The sequence below is a fragment of the Vipera berus genome (genome assembly GCF_964194415.1).
Source record: "Vipera berus genome assembly, chromosome: 1".
Taxonomy (NCBI): domain Eukaryota; kingdom Metazoa; phylum Chordata; class Lepidosauria; order Squamata; family Viperidae; genus Vipera; species Vipera berus.
The window spans coordinates 43,981,295-43,996,256 of record NC_138202.1 but is presented as its reverse complement, the minus strand read 5'-3'; the positions used below and the strand labels follow the sequence as shown (position 1 = coordinate 43,996,256).

General features: G+C 42.2%; 1 protein-coding gene across 1 annotated transcript in view; it reads right to left on the bottom strand.

Annotated features, from left to right (window-relative positions):
- Positions 1-14,578, bottom strand: part of FOXN3 (forkhead box N3) — a 228,826-nt gene extending 214,248 nt beyond the window's left edge. The window contains exon 1 of the mRNA XM_081322211.1: positions 14,283-14,578. The gene's annotated coding sequence lies outside the window, so the exon portion shown is untranslated. The remainder of the gene's footprint in view (positions 1-14,282) is intronic.
- Between the last annotated feature and the right edge of the window lie 384 nt (positions 14,579-14,962).

The window sequence follows — 14,962 nt, the reverse complement described above, 5'->3', positions numbered from 1 at the left end:
TAGTAGCCTGCTTTGCTTGGAATTTGCTTGTGAGTCTTCAACTATTTGAATACAATCTGAATATTCCTGGTATGCTTGTCTGCAGTTGGAGAAGGGACTTGTTTCTCTGCTTAATGTCAGCTCTTGAGTAAAATTAATAGTATATTAACACTTCTCTACAAGGAATTATTTCCAGTTCCATAGAAATAAAATGGCAGGGCAAAAAATTAAATTCCCACTCCTTCCTCCCAGATTTGAAAATCAAAGCATATTTTTAATTGAGTAGCAACTACAAAATGTAAAGTCGCGTGCTTCACATAGAGACGGACACAGAGCTGGGGTGAAGATGAGCTTATTCTGAACAGAACGAACTGGGGAAACAGGGAAGCCTGGCGTCTATTTGTACCTGCCCAGGTGGATGGCATCCAATCAGTTCAAACCTGGGCTTCCTGCCAGTGCAGGTGACAATGGGTGTAGATCCTGGCTTCCCACCAGGCTGACCATGCCTGGGGCTGTCAACAGCTTAACTCATTACGCTTATCCTGAGTGAGCAGTTATCGCCCAGAGCTGTCCAGCCCCTCTGCTGATCTGCACCATCAGCCTCCTGCTGTGCTGTCCTTTGTGTATGCTGGGAGGCATACACTGCACAAAATCTATTCCAAGATGACATTAGATCAGTTTTGAAGAAGCTTCTTGCATAAGAAGTGAAATATTTTCAAAGAAAAAACTAAGAAGTCCAGTTGCCTTTTGGAAAAAGCACCTTTGGATTAGATCTTGAAAGGCCAACACTACCTCTCTTCCCAATGTGCGTGCAATGAGCACAAAACCTGAATGCCTGTTTCAGTACAATTGCATTGGTACACAGCTGCATGCACACAATATAATCACAATGAAGAGGCTTTTCAAGCAATTTGCTGAAATTTTCTTTGAGTTTTGTCTGTGTTTATGTATTTCTGTGTAGCATCGAATAATCTTGACTGATTTTTACAAGGTTCAGGAAATTGACTTGATTAGAGACCTCCAGGAAATTGTAGGATTGAATATAGAGTACAACTTTAAAAAAACACACGAAGAAAGCCAAGTCAACCAAGCCATTTATGAATGGTTGCTGAGAAAAATAAATGTATTTATTTTTATGTGTTTATTAAATGTTTATGCCATCTCCCCAATAAGGTGACTCTGGGTGGCATAAAATAGACACATTCCTGAGATTTTTCATGATACTTTTCTGGGTGATAGTTTTTCTTTGATTAAACATATGTTCATGTTATATTTTCAGTCATAATCTTTCTATTTAATATTTGCTATTTTTTTAAAAAAATAGTTTAATTAAACTGAAAAAGCCTATACAAAGTTTATAAAAATAAGGCTCAGAATCTCTTAGAATCTGCTTATACTACTTCAAATGTTACCTTATTTCCAGAACCATAATGATTTGCTATTATCAATCTTTGCAATGAGAACAGAGAAACCATTGAAGCTTCAGTAATATAGCCATGGAAGAGGGCAATAATTTATCATCGCTATAGTACTTCAGTCCCAGATGAACCATTTGCTAATTTATTTCCATATGTAGCTAGCAGACAGGTTAATCAGGCATTCTGCTCTAAAACCTGGATTGTAGTTCACCCTTTTATCAGACAACAGGAGCATAAGGCTATACAGCAAAACAACAATACCAGTTGAAAGGTATTCTGTCAAGTTTAATGTTTGCTTAAAATAAATGATTTTAGAAAAAAAGCGTGGAGCAAAACCAAACCTCAAAAAAAATATTTTAACTATAATTGCAGAAGACCAAATCATTTTTTAGAGGATGAGCTATTGTTTACCTATTCCTAATTTTAGTGCCCCAGTCTACTTTTTTGTTGTCCAGTATAGCAGCTAGATTAATTACAGAAATGTCGTCATTTGATTACTGGCAATATTATTGTGAATATCCTCTTATTGTTTCTGTTAGCGGGTTTTCAAGTTATAGTTGTATGGCCATTGATGATTTTAATTCAGAAGCAGCATCACTGATACAGGTAATAGAGTCACTCATAATTAAACATATTTAGTCAATGTGAATTATTCAAAATATCATATTTTCCAGTGAAAAAATATCAGACTGCTATGTGGAAACATCACTGCTTGGAGAAGGAAATATGATTTTAGCACCAATAGTGATACTAGAATTGGAAGTGATATGGAAGTGTGAGGCATTAGAGAGGGCAGACCATGTCCCAGAGATAACTTTTATTTTTATTTTGTTCTTATTTTATTTGTTTGTATCCCACTTTTATTGTTTTCACAAATAACTCAAGATGAAGAATGTATATTATTATTTATGGTATATTGTTTTATACTGTACAAAGACTAAGGATTATTTGATGTTTTATGATAAAGCAGACCAGACTGGTCTATCCAGCCAGAATTGTCTATGCAAGCTGGAAGATATTATTTCCCAGTATCTATGCAAGCTGGAAGATACTGTTTCTCAATATTCATCTGTTCAACTAATGAAACTGGAAAGAGAACTAGGAACATTCTGCACGCAACACATGTGCTTATTAAATAAACAGTAATAACAGTGATAACATAATAATGGTGCAAATAAAAATTCAAAAAATAAATTGTTCAACTGGTATTATAAATGGATCTCTAATGTTAATTGATAATCTGAATTATATAGGCTGCAACTAATTGCATCACTCTATAGTGAGCTATAGTCCTTTAAGCAAAAGATGAAAATCAAATGTGGTTCAACAGCTGAAAAGTAATGTATTGATTCAGTTGGAGTAAAAAAAAAAAGCTGCTCAGCTGATGGCCAATGGTCTGGGCCAGTTAATATTTTGCATCCATAAATGGCTGCTTGAATGTCCTGTGTATTTGCAAATTTCTTGCTGGCTATAGTATTCCATGCAGTTTTTCCATAGGTGATTCTGTGGATAGATGGTACACAAGAAGTAAACCTCAGATCATAGGATAATTGGCATGTATTATACAAGTAAATCATTCTACTCTCATCTCTTTGAAGGGAAAAAGTACTTTTAGACAACTTATATATGGTCCTTCAGAATTACACTTCTCAGGAATCCCAGCCAGCATAGTCAGTGGTCACACAGGTTGAATATCTGAAATTCTGAAGGGCCATTTGTTCTCCCCTCCCCCCAAAGTATTCTGTTGGTTGATGTAGAGGAATAGTTAATGAGAACATGTAAACATGGGTCAAAAATACAGACAATAAGAAGGCCTGAATTCAGAAACACCCCAAGAAAAAAGCCTCATTAGTTTCCTGAGAGAACATCCTGGTCCTTAATAATTCATGAAAGACAAAGACTTGGGCCATCCAGCTCTCCAGGGAAATGATGTTTCATAGGAAAGGTGCTATAACAGATTCATTAAATAGTCGTCACTGTGCCCTGCAAGTATTCTTCTGCCCCTTCTTATGCAGGATGGCTTGGGTCAATTTAAATAGCTCTCCACAGACACAATAGGGACAGAAAAATAACTGTATTTTGCCAGTCTTATTGCCACAAGACAACACCTAAGAAAAGTTCTTACATGTGCTTGGTCTTCTTGTTCTTTGTTTTCTTTTTGTAGTATGCTAGGCATCTCTTATATTGTTTTATCACCTAGAATTCATCTGAAAACTAGGGAGCTCTCCCTGATTCACATGCATAAAGACTCCACACAAATGCAGTCTGATCCAAAACTTCCATTGCTCTCGCTTTCAAAATGGCAACTAAGCCCTTGGTCAAACTATATACCAGAGCCTCAAAAAAACAACTTATCTACCAATAGAGAACTACTAATACAACCCCAGAAGTAAATTTTATTTATTTGATATTCTACTATAGATATGATTCTGAAACAGAATAATGCAGCAATGATGTGGCAGATGTTCAATTTTTTTTGACAGATGATGTGGATAGTGTACCTAGAAGGTCAAAAGTTCAAAACTGATTTAGCAGAATTTAAAGGGTCAGTGAGAGAACAATTCAGAAAGTAAAGAAGATAACCTTGGTAGACGTAGGCCACATCTGTTACCAAAGTAACAAGGAGAAAAACATAGTTTAAATCCAGAAGGCAGAATGCTTGCAGAAATGGCTTAGGTAGACACCTCCTTAATTCACAGGGTATAACAAGGGAAAGAGGTTCAACATAATCCAACTCGTAAAATTCCATCATTATAGTCGCTCTCAATAAAAGTAGTTTTAGCTTTCCTTTGGAAGTGATTCCTGATCTGGTGTAGCTGGTGGGGCTGAAATCAAGTAAATTTTAAGCCAGGATAGTGAATTTGTTACTGTTCGTTTACTAGTAAAATTTGCTAAGACTACTAGAAGTTGTTTCCCATTTCTGCAGTGTAATGTCTCTACATGACAAAATATATTTTAAGCTTTCCATCTGCAATGGTTAGGGAGTAATTAAGTCTTTTAAAAGAGGAATTGTCCTTTTTTTTAATAAAAAGCTTTTAAAGGACCCTTCAAATGCAGTCCAAAATCAGATGTGGGATACATTGACAATCTTAGAACCCCCAAATTGATGCAAAATCACTGGAGAAGTAGATAAGAATGTCCTGTTTCTCACAGGGAATGTTTCATATAAAGAAGAGAAAGTTATAAGCAGTGCTTATAATAAGCAATGAGTATGAAACTAAGTAAATAAGACAATTAGCAATAGCTGATTCAATGAAGTAGTTGGAATACTGCATACTGGATTACAAGAATACACTTGGAATACTGCTTTGGTTGCCACGATGTAAACAAGATGTTGAGACTCTAGAAAAAATGCAGAGAATACTGTAGCAACAAAGAAGATTAGGGGATTGGAGGCTAAAACATATAAAGAATGGTTGCTGGAATTGGGTTTGTCTAGTCTAATGAGGAGAAGGACAAGGGGTGACATGATAGCAGTGTTCCAGTATCCTAGGGGTTGCCACAAGGAAGAGGGAGCCAAGCTATTCTCCAAAGCACCTGAAGGTAGAACAAGAAGCAACGGATGGAAACTAGTCAAGGAGAGAAGCAACCTAGAACTAAGGAGAAATTTCCTGTCAATTAGAACAATTAATCAGTGGAATGACTTGCTACCAGAAGTTGTGAATGCTCTAATGCTGGAAGTTTTTAAGAAGAGATTGAACAACCATTTGTCTGAAACAGTATAGGTTTCCTGCTTGAGACTAGAAGATCTTCAAGGTCCCTTCCAATTCAGTTATTCTGTTATTCAGTTGAACACATCCTCCACTGTGTCTTAAAAGAGAAAAGGTGCTTGAAGGTAAAAAAATTATTTTATTTATTGGAAACTTTTCTTAACAATGCTGAGTGTAGCATTCATCTTGCACTCCAAAGTACAGAGAGAGAATATGTTTAAAGCTAGTTTAAGTTGTACTGTATATAAATAAAGTACATGCATGCACAGAAATGAATGAACTGGAGCATAAAAATCCTGTTGAAAGTATTTTGTTCAAAAACAAAAAAGATATTGTTGTGGGAATATAATATACCGTAGATCACTTAGACAGGCAACAAATATTCTGCCTTTCTGAGTCAAATGATCAAACTTTCAGTACTGGAATAACAATCTTTGCAAAAGTCAAAGATCTTACGAATTGCTATCTTTTCTTGATAACATTTAGAAAAAGTAATAAAACCTTTTACCAAAAGGAAGGAATTGGTTGTAAAAGTGAAGGTGATTGGAAACATGGGAGAAAATGACCATGTTATCCTTGAGTTCAAGGGGAGAAAGAATACAGAAGAGTCAGGCTACCTATGGGATTTCAGGAGAGTAGTTCTTGACAAACTCAGTACAAGAAGAAAGGTATCCACAAAAATTGAGAAATTCTGCAAAATGAGCTTACCAAATGTGTAATTGCAAATAATATTTCCTAGAAGAAAAAAATGGGAGACTTGTTTAAATATTTGTTTGTTTGATTGATTGATCTAAGATGGCGGTGCCTGGAATGGCTGCGGCTGCATTGGCTCTTGAAGGCAAATAGTTTTGGGAGGGATAGTAAGGGCTATAGGTCACATGATCAGGAAGATTTTAATGTGTTTGAGCAACATGGTGGAACTAAGGTAACATACGACATACGACCGACAATCTTTGCTGGCCTGGCGAGTTTCTAGTTGTTTTGAAACTGTTGGTGAGACCGTTAAAAGTCGTTGGTGCTGTTTGAATTTGTTCTACCAGCAGCAAGATCTGACTGCTGGCCCAGTGATGGATTCTACTGCAAATCAGGGCTGTTTCCAGAGGAGGCAGAGGAGGAGAGGACCTGGAGCTTATGGAGCGAAGGAACTGGATGAGGCTGTCGGCAGGCCCAGAGGAAGAGAGAGAGGCTTTAGGAGGAGTTGGTGGAGGTGGCAGCGTGCTCCAGGGGAGAAAAGAAGCAAGGCCTCTTTAAGGAAAGGGTGGAAGAGTCAGGATCAGAAAAAGGAAAGAAGGAGAGGTTGTCAGAATACAAGCGAATTTGAGGGCTAATCTACATGGAGCCCCATTTCCATCTGTCCTGTGTGCCATCGTTCACTCCCTAGAGACTAAAATGGACAATGTGAAATTTGAGCGGGCCACGAACAAGAAGTATATATCGGAGGTGGTGACCCTTTGAGAGCTGTATGCAACGAAATTTCATTTTGATGTATGCCGATTGGTGTACATTCAAAGTGACAATAAAGTTATCATCATTGATTGATTGATTGCATGCCATCAATTCACTGTCAATTCTTAGCAACCACAGGGATTTTTTTCCCCTATGACAATCTATCCCTAATGGTGCATTTATTGTCACTGTGAGTCCACCCACCTTGCTACCTTTCCTCTTTCCTTCCATTTTTCCCAGCATTAGAGCCTTTTCCAGAGAGTTAGATCTTTGCACAATGTATCTGAAGTAGGATAAATCGGAACCTTGTCGTTTGTGCCTTGAGTGAAAACTTTGGGTTGATTTCTTCAATGATCCATTTGTTTTTGTTGTTTTTTTGTTGCTCCACAGTACTTTCAGGAATCTTCTCCAACACTACTATTCAAAAGGTTCAATACTCTTATCAATCTGCTTCTTCAGAATCCGACTTTCACTTCCATATACCATCACAGGGAATGCCATGGCTTGCATGATTCTAATCTTTGCAAGTATAGACACATCACAGCAGTTGAATATTTTTTTTCCCAAGGCCTTAGTGTCTGCAGCATATTTTTTGAATGCTCTCTGCCATCTCAGGGAACAGGACCAGAACGAATGGGTTGAAATTACAGTGAAGTATGTCTCTCTTTACTGAGATGTTCAATAGTTTTTACCTTGCTATATGTCTGAAATGTTTTAGTAAATCTTAAACTGAGTGGAGAGTTGGACTAGATAATTTCTGATATCACTTCTAAATCCATTATTCTACGTCAAACATTATTCGATTTATTATGATTCAGGTTTTCTACTAGTTCTTCATGATGATCTTCCAGATATGTTAGACTTTGTTCCTATTATCCTCTTAAATCTATCATGCTTTCTGGGAATTATAAATATTAGTTCTACTAGTACAGGTGTCTGCAACCTTGACAACTTTAAGACTTGTGGACTTCAGCTCCCAGAATTCCTCAGCCAGCTATGTCAAGGTTGCAGACCCCTGTACTAGTATATCTGTTCTTCTCATTAGCAGAAATGTTGCACTGTTAGTCCTCATAGATAGGTCAACTTATTTATTTATTTATTTATTTATGTATTCGGTTTATATACTGCCCTATTCCCAAAGGACTCAGGGCGGTTTACAAGGCAAAATTTAAAAACAATCCAATATAAAATTAAAATAAATTAAAATAAAAGTCTAGCCACAAAAATTAAATCACAATTTAAAAACATTAAACCCCTCAGTCCAGACCAGATAGCTCAAAGAGCCAGGTTTTTAGGTCCCGGCGAAATGAACGAAGGTCGGGGGCAGTCCGGAGTTCCGTTGGCAGTTGATTCCATAGGGCAGGCATGCCCACAGAGAACGCCCTCCCCCTGGGGATCGCCCGTCGGCAATCCTTGACCGGCGGTACCCTGAGGAGGCCCTCCCTGTGGGAGCACACAGGACGATGGGTAATTGACGCTGGCAGCAGGTGCTCCCTTAGATAATCCGGGCCCATGCCATTTAGGGCTTTATAGGTCATCACCAGCACCTTGAATCTCACCCGGAGGGCAACTGGAAGCCAATGCAGCTCGCGGAGAAGAGGTGTTACATGGGAATATCGGGAGACTCCCATTACAACTCGCGCGGCTGCATTCTGCACCAGTTGAAGCCTCCGAGTGGTCCTCAGGGGCAGCCCCATGTAGAGAGCATTGCAGTAGTCTAGCCGGGAGGTCACGAGTGCATGGGTGACTGTGCGTAGGGCATCTCGGTCCAGATAGGGCCGTAACTGGCGCACCAGGCGAACCTGGGCAAAAGCTCCCCTGGCCACGGCTCCTATATGATCTTCCAAACTGAGCCGTGAATCCAGGAGGACACCCAAGTTGCGGGCCCTATCAATGGGGGGTAACACCTCACCCCCCATAGTTAAGGATGGAAAAGATTGGTTAGTCTGAGATGCCAGTATACACAGCCACTCAGTCTTGGCAGGATTGAGATGAAGCCTGTTTCTCCCCATCCAAACCCGGACCGCTTCAAGGCAATGGGACATCACATCGAGGGCATCACTGGGTTGGTTTGGGGTGGAAAGAAAAAGCTGGGTATCATCAGCATACTGATGATACCCCACCCCGAAACCACGAATGAGCTCACCCAGCGGCTTCATATAGATGTTGAACAAGAGGGGAGAGAGGACCGACCCCTGAGGAACTCCACAAACGAGAGGCTTCGGGGCGGACCTCTGCCCTCCCGTCAACACCGACTGAGAGCGGCTTAGGGACAAAGAGCATTACAGAATTTTTGACCAATGTAGCAAATACTTAATATAGCAACACAGTTCTCACTGTACTGTTACAGAATCCTCCAGCATGGAAAATTAACCAAAATAAGATATTATTTATTTATTTATTTATTTATTTATTTAATTTGTATACCGCCCTTCTCCCGAAGGACTCAGGGCGGTGAACAGGGCAATACATAAAAACAAGATACAAAAATTAAAAATTATTAAAAAGTAATTAAACAGTGCACATAATAAATTAATACAGATTAACAGTTAAAATCCATTTATAAAATCCAACCCCATCCCATCAGGCCAGGCCAGCTTGCTCAAAAAGATGGGTTTTAAGATCGCGCCGGAAGGAGCGGAGGTCAGGCGCCATCCGGAGCTCAACCGGAAGATGGTTCCAAAGATCCGGTGCACCCACAGAGAATGCCCTCCCCCTGGGGGCCACCAGTCGGCATTCTTTGACCGGTGGCACCCTGAGGAGGCCCTCTCTGTGGGAGCGTACTGGGTGGAGGGAAGTTGATGCCGGCCGCAGGTGCTCCCCAAGGTATTCCGGACCCATGCCATGTAGGGCTTTGTAGGTCATTACTAACACCTTGAACCTCACCCGGAAGACAACTGGTAACCAATGCAGCTCGCGGAGCAAAGGTGTGACATGGGAGTGTCGGGAAACTCCCAACACAACTCTCGCGGCTGCATTCTGTACCAGTTGGAGCCTCCGAGTGGTCTTCAAGGGTAGCCCCATGTAGAGAGCGTTGCAGTAGTCAAGACGAGAGGTCATGAGCGCATGAGTGACCGTACGTAAGGCATCCCGGTCTAGATAGGGCCGTAACTGGCGCACCAGGCGAACCTGGGCGAAGGCCCCCCTAGTCACAGCTACTATATGGTCTTCTAGGGAGAGCTGTGAATCTAGGAGGACACCCAAGTTGCGAGCCCTATCTACAGGGGGTAATAACTCACCCCCCATAGTGAGGGGTGGGATATCCTGAATATCCCGAGATGCCGGTACGCACAGCCACTCAGTCTTGTCATGGTTGAGTCGAAGCCTGTTTCTCCCCATCCAGACCCGGACCGCCTCCAGGCATCGGGACATCACGTCGAGGGCATCACTGGGGTGGTTTGGGGTCGAAATGAAAAGCTGGGTATCATCAGCATACTGATGATACCCAACTCCAAAACCACGAATGATCTCACCCAGCGGTTTCATGTAGATGTTGAACAGGAGAGGCGAGAGGACCGACCCCTGAGGAACTCCACAAACGAGAGGTCTCGCGGTCGACCTCTGCCCCCCTGCCAACACCGACTGCGAGCGTCCCAGGAGATAGGAGGAGAACCACTGAAGAACCGTGCCTCCCACTCCCAATCCCCTGAGGCGCCGCAGCAGGATACCATGGTCGATGGTATCGAAAGCCGCTGAGAGGTCTAATAGGACTAGGACAGAGGAATATCCCCTGTCCCGAGCCCTCCAGAGATCATTCACCAGCGCAACCAATGCCGTCTCCGTGCTGTACCCGGGCCTGAAGCCCGATTGGTACGGGTCTAGATAATCCGCTTCATCCAGGGCCAGAGGGAGCTGATGCGCCACCACACTCTCAACAACCTTCGCAAGAAAGCGAAGGTTGGAGACCGGACGAAAGTTATTTAGCACAGCCGGGTCCAAGGCAGGCTTCTTGAGGAGAGGTCTTACCACCGCCTCTTTCAAGGCGGCGGGAAAACTACCCTCACTCAAGGAGGCAGATATAACCGCCTGGAACCAGCCTCGTGTCCCCTCCCGGGCTGCATAAACCAGCCAGGAAGGGCACGGGTCCAATAAACATGTGGTGGAGCTCAGCCTCCCCATAATCCTGTCCACTTCCTCCGGAGTTACAGGATCGAACTCCTCCCAGGTAGCAATGACAAGACCGCTCGTGTCCTGATCGTCCGACGCTGCCCAGTCGGAGTCCAAACCGGTCCGAATCCGAGCGATTTTGTCCAACAGATGTTGACTAAACTCCTCGGCACGCCCCTGCAAGGGTTCCTCACTCACCTCCTGATTAAGGAGGGAGCGGGTCACCCTAAACAGGGCGGCCGGGCGATTATCTGCGGACGCGATGAGGGCAGCAAAGTAGTTAGACCTCGCCACCCTCATCGCTGCGAGATAAGACCTAATATGGGTTCTTAGTCGCAATCGGTCAGATTCAGATCGGCTGGACCTCCAACCGCTCTCTAGGCCCTGTCTCCGATGCGTCATCTCCCGGAGCTCCACGGAGAACCATGGAGCCCATTGGGATCTGCGCCGGGTCAGGGGCCGCAAGGGTACAACTCGGTCAAGTGCCTCCGTGGCCGTCCTTTCCCAGGCTTCCACTAAGGCATCTGCCGAGCTGTGAGCAGAGGAGGCAGGTGGGGACCCCAGTGCTGCCTGGAACCTCTCAGGGTCCATTAAGCGCCTGGGGCAGAACCATCTAGTTGGCTCAACACCCCCACGGTGGGGAGTGGCAAAACGGAAGACCAGCCGCAGGAGATGATGATTGGTCCATGACAGGGGCATAACAATTGGGGAGCCCCCACCAAGATCATCTCACCACCGTCCAGATAAGAAAACCATGTCAAGGGTGTGGCCTCCCTCATGGGTCGGTCCATAAATTACTTGCGTCAGGTCCATGGCCGTCATGGAAGCCATGAACTCCCGAGCTAACTCAGATGCTCCTCCCAGGGATGGTAGATTGAAGTCTCCCAAAACCATAAGTTTGGGGAACTCAATCACCAGCCCTGAGAGGATATCGAGAAGCTCAGGCAGGGCTGCTGCTGCGCGACTAGGCGAAAGGTACACCAGCAGCAAGCCCAACTGCGCCCTAGGACCAAACCTCAATGAGAGATTCGCACCCGACTATCTGAAGAACGGTGGCCTCCTGCGGACATAAGGTCTCCCTCATAACCACAGCCACTCCCCCACCCCTACCCTGAGTCCGAGGCCGGTGTAGCACCCGGAAGCCTGGTGGGCAAAGATCAACCAGGGGGATACCGCCCTCTGGGCCCAACCAGGTCTCCGTGATGCAGGCCAGGTCCGCATGCTCACCCTCGACCAAATCCCGGACGAGAGGAGCCTTATTAGCGACGGACCTGGCATTCAGGTACACCAGCCGGAGCTCAGGTGGCTGCACGTCCCCGCTCCTGGGACCTCGGGTCGAAGACAGAGGGTCGGAGCGCCTCACCGCTTGTAAATAGCGGAGATGCCCTCCCGGAGGTCGGTACGGCCCTCTGATCTTACACCTGCTGCCATTCCCTATCGTCGTGGGAATAGGAAATCCCACGACCCACTCCGGAGCTCCGGAGGTGGCCGACCCCGGCTCCCTCTCTACGCGATCTATCCTGGACCTGGCCTGAACAACAGTTGGTGGATTGCTATTAATATGCTATTAATTAGGCAGAGTTAAGAAAGTGACTGTAATGTTCATCTCAATAAGAGTGCTACCTAATTATGAGTAGTTTAGAATTTAATTCTGGCAGAGAGAGAAATATTCAGGGTATTATAAATCTGGACAGTTTTCTCTCAGTTCTTAGAAAAATGAACAGAAATATTATCTTTCATCATTCCAGTAAAAAAACACAAAATCTACACATATAAATTAATTCTGCAACCTTCATTCATCATGTGTGTGCGTGTTCTTCTCTATTTAAATTTAAAAAAATTATACCCTCTCACATTTTTTCTTACATACAAATGTTCAGTGTTGATGGCAATGTCGCATTCTGATCCTCATCTTCAGACAATTTTTAAAGGTAGTTTTCTTTATTTAGTCTAATATTTCCCAGTTTAGTGGAAATAAATGTTCTGAGAAATCAACACTCCCAAAATTCCCAGCCAGCATGAAAGGAAGGCTATTTTAGACCCTCCTCAGCCAATGATGATGAACTAATGTATAACTCCATGAATATAGGAGGTGATCATTGAGTTTATCACCCAAATGCCAGTGAAAAAGCATGGAGGGAGAATTAGGATCATACCAGCTTGAAAACTAGATAGTGGGGCTCTTCAAACATCTATGCAACCTTGGCAGTTGCTAACTTTTCCAGGTTCTGGTACTAACCACAAATGCAGACAATTCACAGATTGACTTTGGTAAATTAATGCAATTGTATTATTACCTAGAGTTGATGCTGATAGTAAATTATGTAGTTTGTTAGATGCAGATTAGAATTTTAGGGGGGAAAAGGTACAGATTTATTTAAAGTCTTAGAAAGTCAAGCGCATCACTTTTTCATGCAACAGGCAAATCAGAGAGAGATTATCCAAATTATTTTTAACACTGATTATTGTTAACAGGGATAAGAAATCATAATGAATATCCATAAGTTGGTGAATGTTGGCATCCATATTTGATTGCTTGCAATTACATATTATTTTGAAAACAGACCTTTCTAATTTTTCCAGTGTAAGCATGTATGCTGACAATTAGGTGATTGACACCATCAGTGTATGTCCATGTTGCTGAAGACTCACAACATTGGGATATGTGTATAAGCAACATTCACATGCTAACTCAAAGCACAATCTGGTTTCTGCTCTGAGTGAACCAATAAAAGGGAATTCCCCTTTGTGGAGAAGCATGTACATGGAATAGGTAAAGAGGGAAGCAAAGGCAGATATCAAATTGTACCTTCTGGAATAATGTCTTCTTAATTAGCAACATTAAAAGCCCTCTTTTGCTTTTACAACAGTGAAATCACAAAACAATGAAAACAGGCTGAAAGAAATCAGCGCAAATGATACACCAACAGTACTGCTAAAATCTATGGAGCTAAAACTTACTCTAATGTTCATTTAGCTCTGTGCATTCCCCCATGATCCAGAAACAATTGGAAGATAAGTACAATACCTACTTGGAGCATGTATATGTAAATATAATTGTCAGAACATCAGGATATTCTTATTTTTGTTATAATAACAGTGTGGATAAAAAGAAGAGGAGGAGAAGTGGGGGGGGAAAGCAAAGAAATAGATTTTTTTTAAAAAATAAAAAAGTAGCAGTACAATGTCAAAGACAAATCAGGGTCACTACATGTTATGCTTTGACATAGCTCTGCTATTTACAACAACCCTAAAGAGGGCCATAGGAGACTGAAATCTTCCCAAATTAAGTAACTCAATCATTTTCATTTGGAATCAGCTTTACAATTCAAGAAATCCCAACATAGCAACTGTCAAGTCTAAAATCTTCCCATTCACACTCAGTTCTATTGCACTAAGATAAATCTGCAAGATTTGTCTGCATGAGAATTAAGGAGAGAAAGAAAAGAAAAGAAAAGAAAAGAAAAGAAAAGAAAAGAAAAGAAAAGAAAAGAAAAGAAAAGAAAAGAAAAGAAAAGAAAAGAAAAGAAAAGAACATCCTTCATCTTGCCACAACTATTTACTCCTCAAAATTTCATTCAAAATTTACTGCCCACATTTTAAACCAGCCGCATTCACTCACATTTGATTGTTTTGCCCAAATCAACGCGGACTGCTTGAACAGCTTCTTGCAACTTTCAGTTTTGACCATGGCATCCTGGTGGCATATAAGGTCCAGCCCTCTTCCTTTAAGCTAACTCATGTCAGAAGCATCTTAAATTATCTGAATCCAGAGGCTTAGACTGGTAAAATTCTTCTACACTTACTTAAGACAGTGTATGTGCTGCTAGCCCACTGATGCGATATCAGAAACCTGCAAGCTACTATTTCTGCAACTGTGTCACTGTAGATACTATGAAACATGTACGTAGCTGTTGCCATGGAAACAAACACAGCTAGGTTAGAGTGCCAAGCTGTGTTAATTCCTTCAACCATGAACCCCAGGGGAAAACTAGCATTCATCTTCTGTCTCCTTTTGTCTCTGACTGCTTTCATTTCCCCCCCCCCCTGTGTTATCAAATGTACTCCACAGATGGAGATGGATGTGTTCTTAGCAATACCTGAAAATATACCCACTGATTGAAAAACGTAAACCCCATGTTTTTAACCAACAACAGAAGTCCTATTTTCCTATACCTCGTCAACCTTTAACTTGGGAGAGCATGAAGAAAAAACTTTACCTTCAAGGGTAAAGAAGGCATCATTTAAAAAAAAAAATACACAAGAGCTATTTCCTGCAAAACAGAAGACACGTATGACGTA